The following is a 25567-nucleotide window of genomic DNA, read 5'->3' as shown; positions in this document are numbered from 1 at the left end:
AGAAGTAGGGTATGGTTATGAGGAGAGTCTAGAGGTGAGGGGGAAATTGGGTCATCCTGTTTAGTCTAGGACGCATTAGGGCCGATCATAAAGAATCTAACATCAACTAAACACAAGAGTTAACTGCATTATTCTACACTGAAACCAAGCAACAACATGTACGTCCATAAATAACAAACTAACATCTAATATCTTTACCCTATCAGCTGATACCCTAAATGTAAAGAAAACAATCTCCATTCTTGCTGCAGAAGGTTCTGAAGTTTGTGGTGTAATACTGTAGGTACGAAAAGTATGTGAGTGTGTTCGTGTATATGAGTTTTGTGTGTATATGTAGAAGTATGTGAGTGTGTTCGTGTAATATGAGTTTGTGTGTAATATGTAGAAGTATAGTTGAGTGTGTTCGTGTATATGAGTTTGTGTGTATATGTAGAAGTATGTGAGTGGTGTTCGTGTTATAATGAGTTTGTGTGTATATGTAGAGTTGTGAGTGTGGTTCGTGTAATATGAGTTTGTGTGTATATGTAGAAGTATGTTGCAGTGGGTGGTTCGTGTATATGAGTTTGTGTGTATATGTAGAAAGTATGTGAGTGTGTTCGTGTATATGAGTTTGTGTGTATATGTAGAAGTGGTGAGTTGTTTCGTGTATATGAAGTTTGTGTGTATATGTATGTAAGATTATGTGAGTGTTGTTTCGTGTATATGAGTTTGTGTGTTATATGTAGAAGTATGTGAGTGTGTTCGTGTATATGAGTTTTGTGTGTATATAGAAGTATGTGAGTGTGTTCGTGTATATGAGTTTGTGTGTATATGTAGAAGTATGTGAGTGTGTTCGTGTATATGAGTTTGTGTGTATAGGTAGAAGTATGTGAGTGTGTTCGTGAATATGAGTTGTGTGTATATGTAGAAGTAGTATGTGAGTGTGTTTCGTGTATATGAGTTTGTGTGTATATGTAGAAGTATGTGAGTGTGGTTTTCGTGTAATAATGAGTTTGTGTGTATATGTAGAAGTATGTGAGTGTTGTTCGTGATATGAGTTTGTGTGAATATGTAGAAGTATGTGAGTGTGTTCGTGTGTATATGTGTTAGTTGTGATAGTATGTGAGTGTTCGTGTATTGAGTTGTGTGTATAGAGAAGATGTGAGTGTGTTCGTGTATATGAGTTTGTGTGTATATGTAGAAGTATGTGAGTGTGTTCGTGTATATGAGTTTGTGTTAGTATAGTGTAGAAGTATATGTGAGTGTGTTTCGTGTATATGAGTTTGTGTGTATATGTAGAAGTATGTGAGTGTGTTCGTGTATATGATTTTGTGTGTATATGTAGAAGTATGTGAGTGTGTTCGTGTATATGAGTTTGTGGTGTATATGTAGAAGTATGTGAGTGTGTTCGTGTTAATGAGTTTGTGTGTATATGTAGAAGTATGTGAGTGTGTTTCGTGTATATGAGTTTGTGTGTATATGTAGAAGTATGTGAGTGTGTCGTGTATATGAGTTTGTGTGTATATGTAGAAAGTATTGAGTGGTGTTCGTCGTGTATATGAGTGTTGTGTGTATATGTAGAATGTATGTGAGTGTGTTCGTGTATATGTAGAGTTTAGTGTGTTATTATATTAGATATGTATGTGAGTGTGTTTGGTGATATATGAGTTTGTGTGTATATGTAGGAAGTATGTGAGTGTGTTTATTGTATATGATGGTTTGTGTGTATATGTAGAAGTATGTGAGTGTGTTTTTGTTATATGAGTTTGTGTGTATATGTAGAAGTATGTGAGTGTGTTTATGTATATGAGTTTGTGTGTATATGTAGAAGTATGTGAGTGTGTTTATGTATATGAGTTTGTGTGTATATGTAGAAGTATGTGAGTGTGTTTTATGTTAATGAAGTTTTGTGTGTTATATGTGTAAGTATGTGGGGAGTGTGTTTTATGTATATTGTGAGTTTTGTGTGTATATTAGAAGTATGTGAGTGTGTTTTATGTATATGAGTTTGTGTGTATATGTAGAAGTATGTGAGTGTGGTTTAATGTATATGACTTCTGTATATGCTAGAGTAATGCCAAAGCAGAAAACAAAAGCCCTGTCAATGTCCTGCAGCGTAAAACTGATTGTTTGGGAGTGGCCAATCCATCACTTTAACACAGAGACTTCAACTTTTTCTTGCCCAGGGACTTCTGTCCTGGCAAACCTGAGACCCAGGGTACCACCATCATATATTGGCAAAAATATTTTCACCTCCCTACATTATAATTGGAAGAGAATGTGTAAACTCTAACATAGCCTTTTTCCCCCAAAAATGCCATGTTTTTGTAAGAATGTATATGCCAGTCAAGAAAGCTTACTAGAAGCCAGAGGCACTTGCCATGACTGGTACTGGCTGGTACTTTTTCAAAGCCTATGTCAAATACTCCACTGAGAGTAATTAGCTCCTATGAGTGTAATTTGCTCAATATTAGGAGTTAAGAAATACATGTGACATCAATAGAAGGAAGATATTCCTCTCGTTTCTACTGTAAAATAGGAGAATATCCCCTTCATATGTTTTCGCGGACCCCCTGCAGTACGTCTGTGGACCCCCGGTTGAATAGCCCTGCTTTAACACATAGCACAAGGTCAGGGACTGTTGCACTGAGGCTCTACATTTCAGCAGACACACAATATATTAACACCAACTGTTTTCTAGGAAATCTCAATGGCTGAATTCACTTTGTTCTGCCAATACAAACACAGTGTTGGCATGAACTTTTAAAGTTGAGAAAACAGCACACTTATTTAAGATGTTCATGTAGGGATAATACAACAAAAACATTTCTCCAGGCCATTTTGGCGGATTAGTGTGGGCCAGGCTTTGCTGGTCATCTGCTTTGGGCAAATGAGAGCAGAGCAGCCTGCTCCAAGCCAATGAGAGGAGCGCTCCTCCAGGGAGCTATCTGTGGCGTCCCAGGTCAGGCGTGGCATGTGCTCTCTCTGTCTCTCCAGGCCTCCTCCGGGGTGTAGAGCCTCAGCCTGCTGGCCCATGCTGCAGCAACAGCCATCTGCTGTCCCCCATTGATTTGGCCGGCGAGGCTGCACAGGCCGGCGGCCGGGCTGGGCGGCCCTCCCCTGGTTTGGGCGCAGGGCCCGGGGGTGGAGGGGGGGAGGGGTCCTCCCTGGTGCTTCTGAGAGCCACTCCATAACACTTTCCTCATGAGCGGCCGGGCCCTCCGGAGGGCTGCTGGAACGTCTCGGAGCCATCTGGGGAGAAGTGGAGCGTGGCRGGGAGCAGCTGGACGCTTAGAGATGCTATTTAAGTCCTGGCAGCCCAGCTCCATCAGTCATTCAGCGGGTAACACAGGGAGGGAGCACAGCCCTCCGCGACAGACTTCCACAGACAGACTTCCACAGGCCCCCGGATGGCTGACGGCAGCAGGCCCTCACTGTGTTGCTCACAGTCACTCACTCACAAGCTACCATGGCTATATTCAAGTCATTGTTCAATGAATTGATGTGATATTCCACTTTTTACACTCATGGGGCTCCTGGAGCAGGTTTATGAGTAATGGATGTGTTCCTATAACGAGCTAGTTTCAACACAAACATAAGCGTTTATGAGCAAACACAGCTTGCAGGAGCAGCTGATTAGCTGTGTCAAGACAGAGAGGTTTACAACCTCTGGTGCTGGCCCAGTAGACTCCTCCACTCTGTGGTCATACAGACAGGGGCTGTATATATGCTTGTATTTAAGAGGTGGTTGTGGGTTGGTTTATAAACAGGAAATGACTGCTATCTGAGAAAAGAGATGTGGAGTGTGGCTCAATGAGCAGTGTACTTAAGATGTTATCGCTGTGCAAAGACAAGTGTGAGCAGGGCAGGAAGATAAAGAGGCAGAGGGCGGGGTCACACGTCTACATCCCAGGGACCACAGCCGCACTTCTACTGAAGGTAAACAGTAATTGGTGTTGCTTTCTTAACAACGAATAAAAGCTATCTTCCATGATATGAATTTGGAATAACTAATTGGAAGCAATGCTTTCTGACAACTGACATAAGCCATCTTCCAAATCACGGAATGAATTTGGAAAAGCTCATTGGAAAGCAATGTGCACACATGCTGTATGGTTATCTAATGTGTTGATGAAAACATACTCTTGCAGAGCAAACAAATGCAAACATGTCAACCCAAAATGATGGGCTTATCTCATCTTCTGTTTGTACAGATACAGTGCCACTGCCAAGCCCTGAACACCAATAAAAGACAGATGTGGGAATAAGCCAGGACTCTTTCCCTACATAGGCTGCATTTACACAGGCAGACCAATTCAGATATTTTTTCCACTAATTGGTCTTTTGACAAATCACATCATATCTTTTAACATCACATATTTTTCAGAGCTGATCTGATTGGTCAAAAGACCAATTAGTGGGGGGAAAAAAGATCACAGTTGGGCTGCCTGTTTAAACCCAGCCTAATATCCTCAGATAATTAGGAATTAAGGAATTAATTAAGAGTGAATTCATGAATTAAGAGATATAGGATACCGATAAACTTTACTTATCACTCATGTCTCTCAAAGCAATATTTTTCTAAAAGAGAGCAACACACCGCCACCTACACCCACTCATAGACCCCCACACAAACAAGCCTTCATGAAATTCTACGTTCTAACTGGAAACCAAGAAGAGGGGGTTGTCTTAGCAACTGTCGATAGGCCGCTAGAGACCTCTATTCACAGAGCCCCCCCCCCCTCCCAGGAAAACATTAATTAAAGTGTTAAAGGTAAAAGAAAGTATTGACTTCCTGTCCACGCCCCTCTGAGAGSGTGCAGGGTTTTCCTAGCTCAAGCCCGGGAGCAAACTGGTGAGAAAAAGCCCCACTAAGATCAATTAAGGCCGTTCACTAGGAGACTGAAAGCAAGACAAATGGAGGCAGAAGGCCCGATTAGAAGAAACCTTTGTACAGATGTAAAGCAATTAGAGTTGTCTGTGGGGGCCAGACAACATGGTACCTGTGAGTCATAGATCCTACAGCCATGCCATGCCGTCTCAACCCGGAACAATCACTCTTTTTTTCTTTCTTTCTGTTTGGGTGGCCAGCCCCAGCACAGCCCGAGTCAGGCAGCTTGTGTATTAGTGTCATAACATGGATATTTAGAGGCATAAATGATTCGATAAACCATGAGCTTACTGTACTATATATGCATGACCAAGTAACAATAAAGCAGTGTATGTGAAGCTTATTGGATTCCATTCTAATAAACTACTATGGTAGCTCTACTAACCATGCTGGTCAAAACAAGACCAACAGCCAACCAACCAGCCAGGGAGGGGGTGGGGTCACAGGCTGCGGAGGGTAACAAATTGATTCCTAATGGAAATTTATGTTCARTGGTTACGTCTACAATTAACTAAGCAAAAATTCTCCTTGCGACCCGAGATTATGAAATAATTTTGACAAATGGCGGCCAAGCCCGTAATTACCTTTTCCCTATTTCTCTAAGGCTGCTAGCTGGAGCCTCTCGTTATTTATTGGTCGTTTTAAAAAGCAGGTAGAGGAGAATGAATGCCTGGCTGTCATTGTGTGTAATGGGGCTAATAATGGTGTCCCGCGTACTGCATAATGATGTTCCACCTCTCCATACAAAAGCCATCTCTTCTCCGGTGCTGGCTGGTGCAGGTAGTGCATGCCCAGACTGCAGGTTAGGGTTATAAAAGCTCTGTGCCTCTCTCTCACCCGGCCAGCGGGCTGTGCGGCCTATATAAACTGGMGAGAGTAAGCACTAGGGAAGAGGAACTTTATACTATCTGACTCCAGCAGCTGCTGTAGCCATCCAGACGTCTTCACTTTCATCCATGCACACAAGCTCACACACGTACATACWAAAAAACACACAGTTGCCAAACATAATTTTCCTTATCTGTGTAAGCTTCTGTAATATTCTCATCGCCCCCACATTTTTGTTGGTGRAATGACAAAATCAGCCGTCATTCAGTGACATGAGAATAGTTCACAGGACAAATATCCTAAAACCACGATGATGATTTAGAGGATAATAAAATCAGACCCAGCGCCAGGATAAAGGGGGGTCTGTGAGGGGGTAATGTTTTGGGRGCTTCTTGCATTGGAATTATATTAAATTCTGCTTATATAATCACGCTTTACCACAATAAACATAAAGTTCAAATGCTGAGACTTTGAGATAATTGAATGCTTTTGAATTCGGCTGCGCAGTATCAACACAATGGACAGCGCCCTACAGCAAGGCCGTTTTGGTAATGAATATAGGCTACAAGATAGATAGGGCAATTCAACTATTACAAACAGCCTATGGGAATGCAGCCATACACATATCTCTCTTGACAAAATAATGCAAACTAAATGCTGAAAGTAGTAGCCTATTCATTCATGCATGCAAACAGAAATACTGAATAGCAGTTTGGCTTAGAATACCGACACAACTGCGAATGCGAACAAATGAATGCGAACAGAACAAAACAACAGTTAAATCAATCAAATTTGACCCACGTAATCAATTAAGTAATGCTAGCCTACCATAAAAACGTTTCCAATAGGTACAGTTCCATTTACAGCAACGGAAACCAATAGGCTACCAAGAAAACCATAATAGAATGTATCTATTTCTATGATGAAACATACCGATAAGTAGCTATACCCTGGATCATTTGGGTTCCTACATTGGAATTATATTGAATTCTGCTTATATCACACTATATTTGCCAGCAGCATACCACCCTGCATGCCACTGCTGGCTTGCTTCTGAAGCTAAGCAGGGTTGGTCCTGGTCAGTCCCTGGATGGGAGACCAGGTGCTGCTGGAAGTAGTGTTGGAGGGCCAGTAGGAGGCACACTTTCCTCTGGTCTAAACAAAGATCCCAATGCCCCAGGGCAGTGATTGGGGACACTGCTCTGTGTAGGGTGCTGTCTTTCGGATGGGACGTTAAACGGGTGTCCTGACTCTCTGAGGTCATTAAAGATCCCATGGCACTTATCGTAAGAGTAGGGGTGTTAACCCCGGTGTCCTGGCTAAATTCCCAATCTGGCCCTCAACCATCACGGTCACCTAATAATCCCCAGTTTACAATTGGCTCATTCATCCCCCTCCTCTCCCCTGTAACTATTCCCCAGGTCGTTGCTGCAAATGAGAACGTGTTCTCAGTCAACTTACCTGGTTAAAATAAAATAACACAAATATCACAATAAACATAAAAGTTCAAATGCTTTTGACCATGAAGTGAACATCTCTGCTGTGCTCTATCAGCACCATGGACAGCGCCCTACACACTAAAAGCAAGATTTTGATCAAAACCAACCAGCTACCTTGTTTCAATGTTACCTTTTTTTTTTAAATATGTTTTTACCTTTATTTAACTAGACAAGTCAGTTAAGAACAAAATCTTATTTTCAATGACAGCCTAGGAACTGCCTTGTTCAGGGGCAGAATGACAGATTTTATTTGACCTTGTCAGCTCAGGGATTCCATCTTGCAACAAGTCCAGCGCTCTAACCACTAGGCTACATGTCGCCCCAATTTTTTCAAAAGAGTTGCAGCCTCCTTGATGCTCGGTAGAACTTCCTGAGTAATTGATCATTCCATTCTTCCCTAAATCTTCTCATAAGAGCCCCCTCAAATGCCAGTTGGATTAGATGAGCTTTGTTCGGGTGTAGGATGCTTCTTCTGTGCTGACTGAACACGTTTGTCAAAGTGGAACATTTGTTCTCGCATGTAGCTGTGGACGCCCCAAAAGTCATTCCATGTTTCGGTGCAGTAAGCACTGTCGGCATAGCGGAGAGACCTGCACTTATAAACCAAATCAAATATTACTGGCGGAGGTGTATCACATTATTCACTTTGGCTACCACAGAGATGAGAAGCATTTTCTTCCCCGCACCCTGTCCATTCTTTGCGCCAACCTGTCAGTCAATCACTAACTTTTTAGCTATTTTTATATAAGGACCTAAAACTAAAACTGAGTGGGCTCATGTTTGAACTGAGGGGGTTTAGCCCCTGTTAGCCCTGTCGTGGAGCTGGGCCCAAATCAAATAAATACATTGCCTTAAGAAAGTATTCACACCCCTTTACTTTTTCCACATTTTGTTATGTTACAAAGTGAGATAAAAATGGATTTAATTGTAATTTTTTGGCAATGATCTACACAAAATACTAAATAAAATACTAAATAAAATAAAAAATAAAACACAAATATATCTTGATTAGATAAGTATTCAACCTCGAGTTAATACATGTTAGAATCACCTTTGGAAGAGATTACAGCTGCGAGTCTTTCTGGGTAAGTCTCTAAGAGCTTTGCACACCTGGATTGTACAATATTTGCACCTTATTCTTTAAAATATTATTCAAGCGCTGTCAAGTTGGTTGTTGATCGTTGTTAGACAGGCATTTTCAAGTTTTGCCATAGATTTTCAAGCCGATTTAAGTCACTCAGGAACATTCAATGTCATCTTGGTAAGCAACTTCAGTGTAGATTTGGCCTTGTGTTTTATTGTCCTGCTGAAAGGTGAATTCGTCTGCCAGTTTCTGGTGGAAAGCAGACTGAACCAAGTTTTCCTCTAGGATTTTGCCTGTGCTTACCTCCCTTCCGTTTCTTTTTTATCCCGAAAAACTCCCCTGTTCTTAGCGATTATAAGCATACACATAACATGATGCAGCCACCACTATGTTTGAAAATATGGAGAGGGGTACTCAGTAATGTGTTGTATTGGATTTGCTCCAAACACAATACTTTGTAGTTTTTTGCAGTGCCTTATTGCAAACAGTATGCATGTTGGAATATTTGTTTTCTGTACAGGCTTCCTTCTTTTCACTCTGTCAATTAGGTTAGTATTGTGGAGTAACTACAATGTTGTTAATCCATCCTTTATTTTCTTCTATCACAGCCATTAAACTCTGTAATTGTTTTAAAGTCACCATTGGCCTCATGGGGAAATCCCTTAGCGGTTTCCTTCCTCTCCGGCAACTGAGTCAGGAAGGACACCTGTATCTTTGTAGTGACTGGGTGTATTGATACACCATCCTCATTAATAACTTTACCATGCTGAAATGGATATTCAGTGCCTGCACCTACCAATAGGTGCCTTTCTTTTGTGAGGCATTGGAAAACCTCCCTGGACTTTGAGGTTGAATCTGTGTTTGAAATTCRTTGCTCAACTGACGGACCTTGCAGATAATTAATTGTATGTGTGGGGTACAGAAATTAGGTAGTAATTTWAAAAAATCCTGTTAAACACTATTATTGGACACAGAGTGAATCCATGCAACTTATTATGTGACTTGTTAAGGACATTTATACTCCTGAACTTATTTAGACTTGCCATAACAAAGGGGTTGAATATTTATTGACTAAAGACATTTCAGCTTTTTATTTCTAATTAATTTGTAAGAAGAAAGTAAAACAATTCCCCTTTGACATTATGGGGTGTTGTGTGTCGGCCAGTGACAAGGGGTGTGAAACTTCCTGAAGGCACAGCACGTGACTGTTACAACCAGTAAATCAGCTCAGTGTAATTGTTTTGACTTGAGAGATGTTAGAAAGACATTTGACTTCACAGTGAGGGTTTCATGAAGTCCCAGGATGCCGCTGGTTAAAGACTTGAGCAGATGGCTAAATATTTGGCGAAGGAAAAGAGCTTCTCTAAATATTTTTGCCAGAACTACAGGCATATGGCAGAAGTTCATGTCAAATGCTTCATTTCACAAGACCATCCATCAAGCCTAAGGAAAGAAAAGTTCAATATAGCTGTGAGCAGCAGGATTCACAGGATGACCGAAAGGACACAATATCAGTTGGATAACAAAGCAAGCACTCCATCATGTAGGATCTATCTTCCTTTATGTACAATCAGTGAAAGCGTTATCATGTTTATCTCTCTATACCACAAGGATGACGCAAGTGAAGTTTATTCTAGTGCAGAGGATGTGAGAGGAGCGGAGCGAGAAGCAGAACGTGCCCAATTTGACTGGAGCGTGGAGCGAGATTCCCAAAAGGCTGGAGCGTCGGGCTTCTCGCCCGCTTCAATTTCGCTCCAGTAGAGCTCACTTCACGAGCTCAGGGCATGTCCACCCCAGCATGCATTTATAGTCTCCTTGTGTGCTGCCATAGCCCCTTGCTTTAGCTACTGTCATGGAGTTCGCTAAATATTTTCATAAAGAAACTGATAAATCACACAGGTGCTTAATCAAGGTGACTTACAAAGATGAGGACCAAGAGCAAGAGAGGGAGTGTGGTGATGTAGTGTCCACAACTAAAGAATCATTGTGGAATCTGAAAAGACACATCCCAAAAGAATGATGGTGTACTTACTATGTGCACATGCTAAAAGGAAGGAAAGTGGTGGGTAGATAGTGGCGGGTAGAACTAAGTGTGTCATTGTAGAAAAGTRTTTATAATCAAAAACTCTGATCTCTTAAACGTTTCATTCAGTTTCGTTCTATTATCTATACAATAGGCCATAATTGATTTTGGCCCAATAGGCCTGGTATATTCTCACGTTTAAGGAGATTTCCGTTTTGATTGGGTTATTTTGTCTAAAAACCTTTAGGCCTACCTACAGTACCAGTCAAAGGTTTGGACACACCTACTCATTCAAGGATTGTTATTTATTTTGACTATTTTCTACATTGTAGAATAATCATGAGGTAACCAAAAAAGTGTTAAACAAATCAAAATATATTTTATATTTGAGATTCTTCAAAGTAGCCACCCTTTTACCTTGAAGACAGCTTTGCACATTCTTCGCATTCTCTCAACCAGCTTCACTGGAATGTTTTTCCAACAGTCTTGAAGGAGTTCCCACATATGCTGAGCACTTGTTGGCTGCTTTTCCTTCACTCTGCAGTCCAACTCATCCCAAACCATCTCAATTGGGTTGAGGTCGGGTAATTGTGAAGGCCAGGTCATCTAATACAGCAGTCCATCACTCTCCTTCTTGGTGAAATAGCCCTTACACAATCTGGACATGTGTTGGGTCATTGTCCTGTTGAAAAACAAGTGATAGTGGGACTAAGTGCAAACCAGATGGAATGGTGTATCGCTGTAGAATGCTGTGTTAGCCATGCTGGTTAAGAGTGCCTTGAATTCTAAATAAATCACTGACAGTGTCACCAGCAAAGCACCTCCACACCATCACACCTCCTGCTCCATGCTTCACGGTGGGAACCACACATGCAGAGATCATCCGTTCTCCTATTTTGCGTCTCACAAAGATATGGCGGTTAGAACCAAAAAGCTCAAATTTGGACAGATTCCACCGGTCTAATGTCCATTGCTCATGTTTCTTGGCCAAAGCAAGTCTCTTCTTATTATTGGTGTCCTTAAGTAGTGGTTTCTTTGCAACAATTTGACCATGAAGGCCTGAAGCCAAAGACTGGCCAAACTAGTGTTTCTAAAAATGAATTCAAAGGCACTACTAAGTCATTTTTCATTTAATTTGTATTTCATTCTAAGTAAGTCACAGCCTATATGCACAATTTATAGCCTATAATGATTTAATAGAACAAAACGTTTAAATGCTGAGTGCTTTATGTCCCTACCAGGCTATTGTGTCACACTCGCAAAAGCTTCACAATGTATTTCTTTGTAGGCTATAGCCTTGAAATAATTGAAATAATATAGCCAAGAATAATTCATTTCCATTACTTCTTAGGCTCCCTGTCTGGCTCCTGATCTATCTATTAAATGCTGTTTAATTTGACATGTAGCCTATTTGAAATTATGTGCGCTTCTTACATTCACCTTTTCATGTCAATTCAGATACTTTTTATTCAAATGGTTTGGTTTCAATACTTCAAAACCAATTGGTAGGTCCAGGTAGTCACAAAAATAGATGGATGTTGGTTAAATTGTGATTTTTTTGTATTATTTGTCACGACCGTCGTAGAAATAATTGGACCAAGGCGCAGCAGCGTGAGTAGTTCCACATTTTATTAATAGTGAAACTTCCAACAACAACAAAGAGAAAACGATCGTGCAGTACATAGCGGACATAGGCACTATTACAAAACAATATCCCACATCACAGGTGGGAAAAGGGACACACTAAGTATGATCCCCAATTAGAGGTAACGAATATCAGCTGCCTCCAATTGGGAACCATACACACACACCAACATAGAACTAAAATAACTAGAAACCCCCCTAGTCACGCCCTGACCTAAAACACCATAGAGAACCCCGAGGGCTCTCTATGGTCAGGGCGTGACATTATTATTATTTCAGGTAAGAACAAATTCTTATTTTACAATGACGGTCTACCCAGCCAAACTTTCCCCTAACCCGGACGACGCTGGGCCAATTGTGCGCCGCCCTATGGGTCTCCCAATCACGGCCAGTTGTGATACAGTCCGGGATCAAACCAGGATCTGTAGTGACACCTCTAGCACTGAGATGCAGTGTCATAGACCGCTGCGCCACTCGGGAGCCCAAATTCATTTAATGAATGGAGCAAATTTGGAACAGGAGTTTTTTTTCTTGTGAGCATGGAGTAGTTTTTAGTGGAGCAGTAGGAAAGTACATGGAGCGCTGGAGTGGTGTGCAAGCACTGAGTGGGATTTCCAACAATTCAACTCCACTCACATGATCTGGTCTAGTGCGGTAGGTTGATTATCTTTGAAAGCAGCAGGTAATCATTCTTAAAGTCATTACTTAATGTAATGTGTTTATATATAAATATGAATATTTATAATATATATATACAGTATATCACAAAAGTGAGTACACCCCTCACATTTTTCTAAATATTTGAGTATATCTTTTCATTTGACAACACTGAAGAAATGACACTTTGCTACAATGTAAAGTAGTGAGTTTACAGCTTGTATAACAGTGTAAATTTTCTGTCCCCTCAAAATAACTCAACACACAGCCATTAATGTCTAAACCGCTGGCAACAAAAGTGAGTACACCCCTAAGTGAAAATGTCCAAATTGGGCCCAATTAGCCATTTTCCCTCCCCGGTGTCATGTGACTCGTTAGTGTTACATGGTCTCAGGTGTGAATGGGGAGCAGGTGTGTTAAATTTGGTGTCATCGCTCTCACACTCCCTCATACTGACTGGTCACTGGAAGTTCAACATGGCACCTCATGGCAAAGAACTCTCTGAGGATCTGAAAAAAAGAATTGTTACTCTACATAAAGATGGCCTGGGCTATAAGAAGATTGCCAAGACCCTGAAACTGAGCTGCAGCACGGTGGCCAAGACCATACAGCGGTTTAACTGGACAGGTTCCACTCAGAACAGGCCTCGCCATGGTCGACCAAAGAAGTTGAGTGCACKTTCTCAGCGTCATATCCAKAGGTTGTCTTTGGGAAATAGACGTATGAGTGCTGCCAGCATTGCTGCAGAGGTTGAAGGGGTGGGGGGTCAGCCTGTCAGTGCTCAGACCATACGCTGTACACTGCATCAAATTGGTCTGCATGGCTGTCATCCCAGAAGGAAGCCTCTTCTAAAGATGATGCACAAGAAATCCCGCAAACAGTTTGCTGAAGACAAGCAGACTAAGGACATGGATTACTGGAACCATGTCCCGTGGTCTGATGAGACCAAGATAAACTTATTTGGTTCAGATGGTTCCAAGCGTGTGTGGCGGCAACCAGGTGAGGAGTACAAAGACAAGTGTGTCTTGCCTACAGTCAAGCATGGTGGTGGGAGTGTCATGGTCTGGGGCTGCATGAGTGCTGCCGGCACTGGGGAGCTACAATTCATTGAGGGAACCATGAATGCCAACATGTACTGTGACATACTGAAGCAGAGCATGATCCCCTCCCTTYGGAGACTGGGCCGCAGGGCAGTATTCCAACATGATAACGACCCCAAACACAGCTCCAAGAYGACCACTGYCTTGCTAAAGAAGCTGAGGGTAAAGGTGATGGACTGGCCAAGCATGTCTCCAGACCTAAACCCTATTGAGCATCTGTGGGGCATCCTCAAACGGAAGGTGGAGGAGTGCAAGGTCTCTAACATCCTCCAGCTCCGTGATGTCGTCATGGAGGAGTGGAAGAGGACTCCAGTGGCAACCTGTGAAGCTCTGGTGAACTCCATGCCCAAGAGGGTTAAGGCAGTGCTGGAAAATGATGGTGGCCACACAAAATATTGACACTTTGGGCCCAATTTGGACATTTTCACTTAGGGGTGTACTCACTTTTGTTGCCAGCGGTTTAGACATTAATGGCTGTGTGTTGAGTTATTTTGAGGGGACAGCAAATTTACACTGTTATACAAGCTGTATACTCACTACTTTACATTGTAGCAAAGTGTTATTTCTTCAGTGTTGTCACATGAAAAGATATACTCAAATATTTACAAAAATGTGAAGGGTGTACTAACTTTTGTGATATACTGTATATACTGACTGTGCAAGCAGCAGGACTTACGGTTTCTTATTTTCCCAAATAAAATATCCACTTTTCACTACATTCAGACCACATAATAGGGCAGCAATATGCTGTTATACAGACACACTATATATACAAAAGTATGTGGACACCTTCAAATTAGTGGATTCGGCTATTTCAGCCACACCCGTTGCTGACAGGTGTGTAAAAACGAGCACACAGTCATGCAATCTCCATTGGCAGTAGAATGGCCTTACTGAAGAGCTCAGTGACCTTCAATGTGGCACCGTCATAGGATGCCACCTTTCCAACAAATCAGTCAAATTTCTGCCCTAGTCAACTGTAAGTGCTGTTATTGTGAAGTGGAAACCTCTAGGAGCAACAATGGCTCAGCTGCAAAGTGGTAGGCCAAACAAGCTCACAGAACGGGACAGCAGAGTGCAGTCCTCAGTTGCAACACTCCCTACCGAGTTTCAAACTGCTTCTGGAAGCAACGTCAGCACAAGAATTGTTAGTCTCTGGAGTGATGAATCACGCTTCACCATCTGGCAGTCCGACGGGCGATTTTGGCAGATGCCAGGAGAAATGCTACCTGCCCGAATTAACAGTGCGAACTGTAAAGTCTGGTGGAGGAMGAATAATGGCCTGCCTCTGTTTTTCATGGTTCGGGCTAGGCCCCTTAGTTCCAGTAAAGGGAAATCTTAATGCTACAGCATACAATGACATTCTAGACGATTCTGTTTCCAACTTTGTGGCAACAGTTTGAGGAAGCCCTTTCCTGTTTCAGCATGACAATGCCCCGTGCACAAAGCGAGGTCCATAAATAAATTGTTTGTCGAGCTTGGTGTGGAAGAACTTGACTGACCTGCACAGTGCCCTGACCTCAACCATCAAAAACCTTTGAGAAGAATTGGAACGCCGACTGCAAGCCAGGCCTAACCAGTGCCCGACCTTACTAATGCTCTTAAAGCTGAATGGAAGCAAGTCCCTGCGGAAATGTTCCAACATTTAGTGGAAAGCTTTCCCAAAAGAGTGGAGGCTGTTATAGCAGCAAAGGGGGGCCAACTCCATATTAATGCCCATGATTTTGGAAAGGGACAAACTAGAACACGATATATTTATGAACCTCGCTTTGAGCACGGGACACAACATATTCCTCCCCCTTTACTTTTGATGCCTCATACGGAAAAAGTAAATATTCACTGTTTTGCATATTATTTTCTTTTTAACGCAACAGTTCTCTTAATGTACATAAAGGAACTTTTCAGAATAACATTTCCTGAACTAGGGAAAGAGGGAACTTAACCCTGGGGTGTATTATGCCCCAATATCGGAAGTTAGTCTGAACTAAAATATTCAACCTTTCAGAGGGTCGTTTTTCTCTTGCAGGGTAATGACGACGTACAGGTGAGTCTACAGTCACATTGTCTCTGAGTCTGAGTGGTGATGGTGTATGCCCAGACTGAGGTGCAACAGTACCCTGAGTAGGTACTCTGACTGGTTCAGGTGAGTCTGTAGCACTTTCAAAAATTGTAGGTTGCTGCAGTGGATGTTCAGGTAATGGCTTGTAGTCATGGTAGGTCTCCAGTAGCTGATCTTGGTTTGTCACTTGACTTGGTTTGTCATCTCTGAGGTTTGTTCCTGGCAACAGTTGATCCACGTGTCTCCTCCAGATTATGTTCCCCAGGGCTTGTTTGTGTGACCACTGTTGCTGGTATCCACTTTGGACCTTTGCAGTAGTTCCGAGCAATAATTCCCTCTCCAGGTCTGAAGCTTCGGTCTTTTGCTGTGCTTCGTCTCTCCACTTGTGCTCTCTGTTGTGTCTGTACGACCTGTTTAGTCTAAGGAGGTCTCAGGAGGTTGAGTCGGGTGTGAAGCTGTCTTTTCATCATGGCTGACGTGGGTGCGACTTTGGTTGTAGCATGGGGACTGTTTCTGTAGGTCAACAGGAAGGTGTTTAGGCACCTATTCAGGGACCCGTTCCCTTGTGAAGATTTTAAAGCTTGCTTCATCGTCTGGACAAATCTTTCAGTGAGGCCTTCGTTGCAGGGTGATACGGCGCTGGCTTGATGTGCTGAATTCCATTTGCTTCCATGAATGACCGGAACTCTTCAGACACCAGTTGTGGGCCATTATCGCTAACGAGTTGCGTTGGTAATCCAAAGCAACTTGACCGTAGCTCTTCGCTGAGCTGCTCTTCATCACTGTGATCTCYAGCCATTTGTTGTGTGCATCAACTACGACTATGAACATACAATCCTCAAGTGGGCCTGCATAGTCTATGTGGACTCACTGCCAAGGCTCCTCTGGGAAGTCCCATGGATGTAGTGGCACTAGCTGAGGCATGTTCCTCATCTTTTGACATGCAGATATGACTTGRCCTTGTCTTCGATAGCTGCGTCCAAACCTGGCCACCAAAAGTAGCTGCATGCAATCTCCTTCATTCGCACCATGCCACAGTGCCCTGAATGKATTTTTTCAAGCACCTGCCTTCTCAGTGGTGGTGGTATGATGACTCGAAAGCCCCATAGTTCTGTGACCCGTGACCTGGTTTCCCACAGCGATAGCATTGCTTGCCACCTACTGCCTTGTTTTTTWAAATCCGTAGACACCTTATGCACTTGGGTCATGTTTTGTAGCAATTATTGTGGCCTTTGTGTTTCGCCAATTGCGCGATCACGCTAGCAGCGAGTATATATGGTTGTCCTTGTTCAATAGAGTCAACAATGTTCATATCTGACACAACATTGCAGGATATCTAGGCTGACCAATTTTCCCTGGCTTTGTAAAGAATACAGCCTGACGGAAGTCCTACTTTCTTGTCCAATTGTGCTCCCACCCTTGAAGGCAAGCTTTCAAAATGGGGGCGTTAGTTTCTACAGAAGCTATGTTACCATCCACTGTCTATTTGAGATAGCTAAATAATTACAATGGCTGCTTCTGATGATTCCTCTTTCCAAGAAGAGCAGGACCACGTTTTTTTACACAGGGACATACAGCCCTATTAATTTGAGCCGGAATACACTGAAGAGAGCAATAGGAAGCAAGCAATAGAGAGCCACAGTCAATCYCYGACTGGTGGTGCCTATGCGGGTGCTGTCCAGCCATGCCGACAGAATAGGGATATCTGTGCTGCAACGAACTGCAGATCCCATGCATCGTGTGTGTGTGTGTGACAGACCAACGAAGATTTGACGCACATATGGATAGAGGGGTGCTGGAGACGTTCTTTAGAACCTCCAAGATCAACTGGCAGGGCATCCTAGACCAGCTGGACCAGGAGGGCAAATGACAAATTATTAAGATGTTTTGCTGTCAGTAGCTAGCTARCAATATAAGCTCTATTTTTACACGCGGCAGTGTCATTCAGTACAGTATAATTGTGTGATCAATTCAGCCWTAACGGGGCTTGCTAGTACACTACAAGCCAACCTAGCCAAGCTGAGCTAGCTAGCTTTGTTTGCTATACCCAAAATGTACTGTAGCCTAATGTTATAGCTAGCTAGCTAACATTAGCTAGCCTAGCTAGCCTCAGTGCATCTCATTAAGAGCGAAACTGGATAAATGACTCATAATATTATTTGAGTAACTAGACTTGTTTGTTGTAGCTAGCTAGCTAATGTCTGTGAGATTTCATGTTCTGCATCGTGCTGCTACAGTAGGAATACAGACAGTACACAACGATTGCCCATGAAAGTCTAAGTGTTTTTGTCATTCTTTTACAGACAATACCGCTTGGTTATCTACAGATTATTTTGTGAGTTATTTCTATGTGGGGAGAAGCTAGGCAGAGAACACTGAGTCCCCTTGCCTGCATGTGTTGTAGGAGCCATTCGAGCAATTTATCCTTCACACGATGGACAGTATGTTGGAAGCAGTTGATGACTCAAGAGTTGTGAAAGGCCCCATAACAACAGTCYCCCCTTGTATCAAAGTGACTCCGAACACCTCACTGCACCCCCCAAACACACCATATACAAGTATTGCCTGTAGTATATTTTCCTTCAACTGTATATGTCATACATTGCAATAACTGCTCCTGCATACTGCTGTGTAAATTCACCTTTGTCTCCAGAGTAAATACATTTTGTCTTGAATACAAGCCATGTCTACTTATTTGCTACATTGACAGACTAATCTACTGTATTATTGAAACATGTTTACTTGCCAACAAATGAAAGTTGAAATAATACACCAACTCCCTGCATTTAGAGGCGGCAGGTAGCCTAGTGGTTAGTGTCGGGCCAGTAACCGAATGGTTGCAAGATCGAATCCCCGAGCTGACAAGGTAAAAATCTGTCGTTCTGCCCCTGAACAAGGCAGTTAACCCACTTTTCCTAGGCTGTCATTGTAAATAAGATTTTTTTTTACTGTCTTGCCAAGTTAAATAAAGGTAAAACAAATCATTTGTTTTAGCAGTAGGATTATAGCTAGTTTATGTCCAAATACATTTCATGAATATCACAATGAATTGATCCAGAAGTTGAAGTCAACACTTTATTCTTCCCTACCAAGCAAAAAAGCAGTAACTGCTGAGAGTGGAACTGAAAAAGATTGCTTTCAAGTTTTTTTATTGTCTAGCCAAATGGCAGATCATTGGAGATGTGGTTATCATGTTATTGTTTTTTTTCATATTGACCCTCCTCTGATGGCAGTTACCGCCTTCTTGCTTGGTGTGCCCACTGGATTATGTTTCCATGACAATTTTTTTTATAGGTTTATTTGTTCATAGGTTTATTTATATGTGGCTGTCAGTTTCATATAGGTTGATACTTGTATCAGCAAAGAACAATATATAATACCAAGTTAAACCATAGAAACTGCAGCCCGAAACTCTGTGAAACCGAGGTAAAAGGCAGTAGCTAACGTGAGTGATGGCCGTTACTGCTTTTTCCCTTTCCYCCCATTTTCTCCATAACACAACACAATGGAAGCAGGAAATTTGTCCACACGATAAAGCATGTATTTAATGTATAAAAAATGTCAGTAAGTCATKTTTGGTCAAATGTGCCGTTACTGCACTTTTGCTTGGTAGGGCAGTATTGGTTTCTGATGCAACTGTAAACATTTAGTAACTTGTCAGTACACTTGTAAAAAATATTATATAAAACATTTTATCAAACTCCATTATATACATATGCACAAGAGCTAGAAATATCTATACCACAATACAGTTGTGAGCATACTGGGCATTCTGTGTTATACTACAACATCAGTCTAACTGCATATAGATGTTGTGTTGGTTGAATGTTCCAGGCAAGTTCCAGAATGTTCTTCAGCTGGTGAACCTTGTCTTGTATTGGGCAATGACAGCTGGTTTAGCAGGCTTTGGCGCTGTGGCGTTGTCGGCAGGGATGTTGGGTTTGGAGAGCTGTTACTCTGGCTGCTTGTAGACCACCGTCTTGCCTCTTCCTGAGTGATAGGTTCTGGGCTTGTACACTTTCTTCACCACCCACTGCTTCGACCTCTGCAGAAGATTTCTTTGTACTGCAAGTCTACTGGAAAGACATGAAGACTGATCATGAGGATGTGTAACCATATATGTCCTGTATATAGAATGCTTACTTACTTACTTTGTGTATTTAATAWTTCTCATTCTTATTTCTTGTGCACTTTTTTCTAGTAATACATTGTTATTGATTATTGCATTGTTGGATTTTGAGTTTGCAAGAAAGGCATATAAGAAAGAAACCATGTCATCTGAAAAAAGGGGGTACAGTAGACTGGTATGTGTTTTGTTACACTCAGAGTCAATAATGGGGCATTGAGATGGGCTGTTAGCAAAGATGTGAAAAGGTTGAGGGGGGCTCGACTTGTAGACCATCTAGTCATGTATAGTTGTATATGAGCACCTACAGTTGTGCTGTTGRGTAGACAAGCACTGCCAACAATAGAGTACATAGGCTAGAAGAGTATACTAACAGCCCCTCTCCCTCATGCCAAATAACTGACTGTAAGGGTGTGAAAAGTTTGAAGAGCACTTGGTTTGTATATTTGTGATTTTTTTYTCTCAAGATGGGATTGTGCTTTCATGAATACCTTTGGCTGTCCTGGCTTGTTTGCGTCCCACATTCTCATTATGCTCCAGGATAGCAAGATGAGTCCGCACCTTCATGCCTAGGAGCCCAAAACGCTGGTGCTTTGGGGTATACTTCAGTAGAGCATTGTGGAATGCCTCCAGATGGCCTGTGTTGACAAAGACAAAAAAGAGTAGACAAAGACTTTTGACTTTTCTGATAGAAAGTATGAAAACATTATGCTGTTATTGATGACTACTAACCTGTATGTTTGAATCTGGCCATGTGTGAGAGATCTGTTGTCAAACGTTTGTCCAACACAACTGCCGAGAGGTCACAACTGAGTCCACGGACAGCCACTTCTTCGTGCCACGATCATCATCGTACAGGTCAGGGTGTTGACAGTGGACCTCCCCCTCCTCTGTCCAGCTGTGTACGTCACAGATGTACTTGAGAACGGAGGCACACATATGCATYAGCGCCTTCAAAGACAGGCAACATATATTTGCTTTTAGATCATCAATATAGGACATGCACCAGTACAATTASTACGTGTCTTCTGGACCAGTACTAGGTACTATATCCACCCACACCCCTAGTGCCAATAGATCATGCATACTAACCTTCACACACAATACCAACCCCCAACAGACACCAGTCAGTCACCCACACTATCCCTTCCTTACTAATACCTCTACTTTTCTCCAATTTAGACTTCAACCTTTGAATAAACAATCAATTACGCCTCCATAATACAGAGAAAACTACAGTAGAAGTTGTAACCTACTTATTAACACAGAAACTATGACAGCAAGACATGGACCGTGTTATTGCCTAGCTCCAGTATATTTATTTGCTCATCATGGAGTCATGGATAGATTTAGCAAAGGTGACTTACACTAGTTCCGGGTGCTGAGCTTGATGTTCATTCCACTGCAGATGTTGATGGGATTGGACTCTGTAAATAGAACACGTACAGCGCATTCGGAAAGTATTCAGACCCCTTGACTTTTTCCACTTTGTTACGTTACAGCCTTATTCATCAATCTTCACACAAATCCCCATAATGATAAAGCAAAACCAGTAAAAAAAGAAGTTTTTTGCTAATATATATTTTTTAATGAAATATTACATTTATGTCAGTATTCAGACCCTTTACTCAGTCCTTTGTTGAAGCACCTTTGGCAGCGATTACAGCCTAAAGTCTTCTTGGGTATGACGCTACAAGCTTGGCACACCTGTATTTGGGGAGTTTCTCCCATTCTTCTCTGCAGATCTGCTCAAGCTCTTTCAGGTTGGATGGGGAGTGTAGCTGCACAGCTATTTTCAAGTCTCTCCAGACATGTTCGATTAGGTTCAAATCCAGGCTCTGGCTGGGCCACTCAAGGACATTCAGAGACTTGTCCTGAAGCCACTCCTGCGTTGTCTTGGCTGTGTGYTTAGAGTCGTTGTCCTATTGGAAGATGAACCTTCACCCATTCTGAGGTCCTGAGAGATCTGGAGAAGGTTTTCATCAAGGATCTCTCTGTACTTTGCTCCGTTCATCTTTCCCTCGATCCTGACTAGTCTCCCAGACCCTGCTACTGAAAAACATCCCCACAGCATGACGCTGCCACCACCATGCTTCATTGTAGGGATGGTGCCAGGTTTCCTCCAGACTTAACGTTTGGCATTCAGGCCAAAGAGTTCAATCTTGGTTTCATCACACCAGAGAATTTGGGTTCTCATGGTCTGAGTCCTTTAGGTGCCTTTTGGCAAACTCCAAGTGGGCTGTCATGTGGCTTTTACTGAGGAGTAGCTACCTTCCGGCCATGCTACCATATAGGCCTGATTGGTGGAGTGCTGCAGAGATGGTTGTCCTTCTGGAAGGTTCTCCCATCTCGACAGAGGAACTCTGGAGCTCTGTCATAGTGACCATCAGGTTCCAAGGCTCCAAGGCCCTTCTCCCCCAATTGCTCAGTTTGGCCAGGGTGGCCAGCTTTAGGAAGAGTCTTGGTGGTTACAAACTTCTTCCATTTAAGAATGATGGAGGCCACTATGTTCTTGGGGACCTTCAATGCTGCAGACATTTTTTGGTGCCCTTCCCCAGATCTGTGCCTCGACACAATCCTGTCTCTGAGCTCTATGTACAATTCCTTCGACCTCATGGCTTGGTTTTTGCTGTGACAGGATTCTCTACACCGGCTATTCCCAAAGTACACCCAATGCCATCWGGGGTATGCCAAATAAAAATGTGATTCACATTTTCAAACAGTCCATTTAGATTTTCCAACGAGGCTATACACTTGGGTGATGCTTTTTTCTCACCTGAGTAGCCTTGTTTCACTGCCAAAAATAACATTAAACCATCTAGTGTTCAGCGAAATAACAACACAATGTCAAATACAGGTAGCCTAGTCAAATAATTAACATCCAATCACATTAACCGTTACTCTCTCACGGGAATTCCACTAACGGCCCATATGTAGCCAAACGTAGCTGCTGCTCATTCCGTTTTCTCGAGAATTGATCATTTGTTTAAAAAAGTAAGGCCCGCGTCCATAGAGACACATACCAGCTCTACTGGGTGTACTGCTACTACCAGCAGTACTACACCTGCACTGTTTCACGACGCATCAGTGACATGGCAAAAGATGTTTTGAAACAATTACTGCTTCGCATACAAGCTAGTGAATTCCATGCATTACAGCTGGATGAGTCAACAGACATGGCGGGCCTGGCACAGCTCCTGGTATATGTCCGTTACATTTATAGGGGGGTCAATTAAGGAAGACATCCTCTTCTGCAAACCAGGACAACAAGAGAGGATATTTTTAAAGTACTGGACAGCTTTATGACATCAAATGGACTTTGGTGGTCAAGATGTGTTGGTATCTGTACTGATGGCGCAAAAGCCATGACAKGGAGACATAGTGGAGTGGTAATGCACATGCAAGCAGTTGCTCCCGACTCCACTTGGGTACACTGCAGCATCCACCGAGAGGCTCTTGCTGCCAAGGGAATGCCTGACAGCTTGAAAGACGTTTTGGACACTACAGTGAAAATGGTTAACTTTGTTAGAGCAAGGCCCCTGCACTCTCGTGTATTTTCTGCATTATGCAATGAAATGGGCAGCGAYCATGTAATGCTTTTACAACATACATAAGTGCGCTGGTTATCAAGGGGAAAGGTATTGACACGCTTTTTTGAATTGAGAGACAAGTTGAAAGTTTTCTTTACTGACCATAATTTTCACTTGTCTGACTGCTTCCATGATGACGAGTTTGTCACATGATTGGCCTATCTGGGTGATGTTTTTTCTCACCTGAATGATATGGATCTAGGATTACAGGGACTCTCAACTATATCCAATATGCGGGACATAATTGAGGCTATTATTAAGAAGTTGGAGCTCTTCTCTGTCTGCATCAACAAGGACAACACACAGGTCTTTCCATCATTGTATGATTGTTTGTGTGCAAATGAACTCAAGCTTACGGACAATGTCAAACGTGATATAGCGAAGCACCTGAGTGAGCTGGGTGCGCAATTACTTTCCTGAAACRGACGACACAAACAACTGGATTCGTTATCCCTTTCATATCTGAAAAAGAGAGCCTCATCGAAATTGCAACAAGCGGTTCTGTGAAAATTGAATTTAATCAGAAGCCACTGCCAGATTTCTGGATAGGGCTGCGCTCTGAGTATCCTGGCTTGGCAAATCGCGCTGTTAAGACACTGATGCCCTTTTCAACCACGTTGTCACGTTCCTGACCTTTTTTCCCTTGTTTTGTATTTATTTAGTATGGTCAGGGCGTGAGTTGGGTGGGTTGTCTATGTGTTGTTTTCTATGTTGGGGTTTTGTGTGTTCGGCCTGGTATGATTCTCAATCAGAGGCAGCTGTCAATCGTTGTCCCTGATTGAGAATCATACTTAGGCAGCCGGGGTTTCACGTGTGTTTTGTGGGTGTTTGTTCCTGTGTCAGTGTTTGTGCCACATGGGACTGTTTCGTTTGTTAGTTTGTTCCTGTTCGTGCGTTCTTCGTTGTCTGTAAGTTCTCATGTTCAGGTCTGTTTACGTCGTTTATTGTTTTGTAGTTTGTTAAGAGTTTTTCCGTCTTCGTCTTTCTTTAATAAAACAAACATGTATTCTACCCAAGCTGCGTTTTGGTCCGATCCATGCTCCTCCTCAGACGAGGAGGAGGACGAGCGTGACACACGTACATATGTGAGAGTGGATTCTTGGCCCTCACTAGCATGAAAACTAAATACAGGCACAGACTGTGTGTGGAAAATTATAAAAATATATATTTATAGGGGACAATGCACATTAATCAACATCAATATTACCATAATGCAACATCCATGTAAATGGGACGGGGTTAGCCAAAAGCTAATTTGTACCCGTAGTCCCAGGGCAGCTAAGGATAATTACACAGCCACAATACAAATACTCACAAAAACAATACAAAATACAAATACATTACATCCAATAATATATCATTCTAACGACAACAACAACACTATCATCAACTGTCGTCTTACATTAAAGGAACCACARATAACTCCTGTGTACAGGTTTGGATAGATTTTAGCCATGTTTTCAATTCAAATGTACAATAATAGTACAATAATCAGTGCAGCTTCTCAAGTCTATGGGCATTGCATTCCAGTATATTGTAGCTCTAACAGACAAGGCCGATTGGCCGATTTTACTGTGTTGAAAAGGGACAACACAATCCCCTCTAGTTACTGCCCTTGTTATCCTGGAGGTGCTTTCCTTGAGCATGATATGCCGGCATAGGGGTGGAGGGGCAAGACCATGCAGGATCTTAAAGACAAGGCTTGCATCTACATACTGCTTAAAGCTATGCAGACTAAATCAAATATGTTTGCAAATGATATGACAATGGTGGTAACTATTTGGTTTGTTATCAAAAATCTTAAGTGTTTGTTGTAGAGTGATTCAACTGGATTCAGAATAGTAGCTCCTGCTTGTGATCAGCGTGTGAGGCAACATCTCAGATGTGAGAAGATCATAGCATATATAGTTTTGCGGCCTCCAGAGGAAGTAACTTATTAACCTAAAGTTGGATAATCCAAACTTAACCGTCTAAACCACCTTCTTCACATGTTTCTTAAATGCCAAGATACCTGAAGTTATATAGACCTTTCAGATTGTCCCCATTAACAAGAACAGCTCGTTGGGAAGAATCAATGGATTTCTTAG

General features: G+C 42.3%; 1 protein-coding gene and 1 long non-coding RNA gene across 2 annotated transcripts in view; both read right to left on the bottom strand.

Annotated features, from left to right (window-relative positions):
• LOC111980328 (autism susceptibility gene 2 protein-like) overlaps positions 1 to 25567 on the bottom strand; it is a 614157-nt gene that overhangs the window by 193219 nt on the left and 395371 nt on the right.
• On the bottom strand, positions 19525 to 20800 carry LOC111980329 (uncharacterized). Its single transcript, XR_002879425.2, has 3 exons — positions 20623 to 20800; positions 20382 to 20528; positions 19525 to 19840 (listed from the first exon to the last, which is right to left on the bottom strand). It is a non-coding gene; the product is annotated as an uncharacterized lncRNA (long non-coding RNA).

The sequence above is a fragment of the Salvelinus sp. IW2-2015 genome, linkage group LG20 (genome assembly GCF_002910315.2).
Source record: "Salvelinus sp. IW2-2015 linkage group LG20, ASM291031v2, whole genome shotgun sequence".
Taxonomy (NCBI): domain Eukaryota; kingdom Metazoa; phylum Chordata; class Actinopteri; order Salmoniformes; family Salmonidae; genus Salvelinus; species Salvelinus sp. IW2-2015.
The sequence above is the reverse complement of the archived record's forward strand: the minus strand, read 5'-3'. Positions and strand labels throughout refer to the sequence as shown.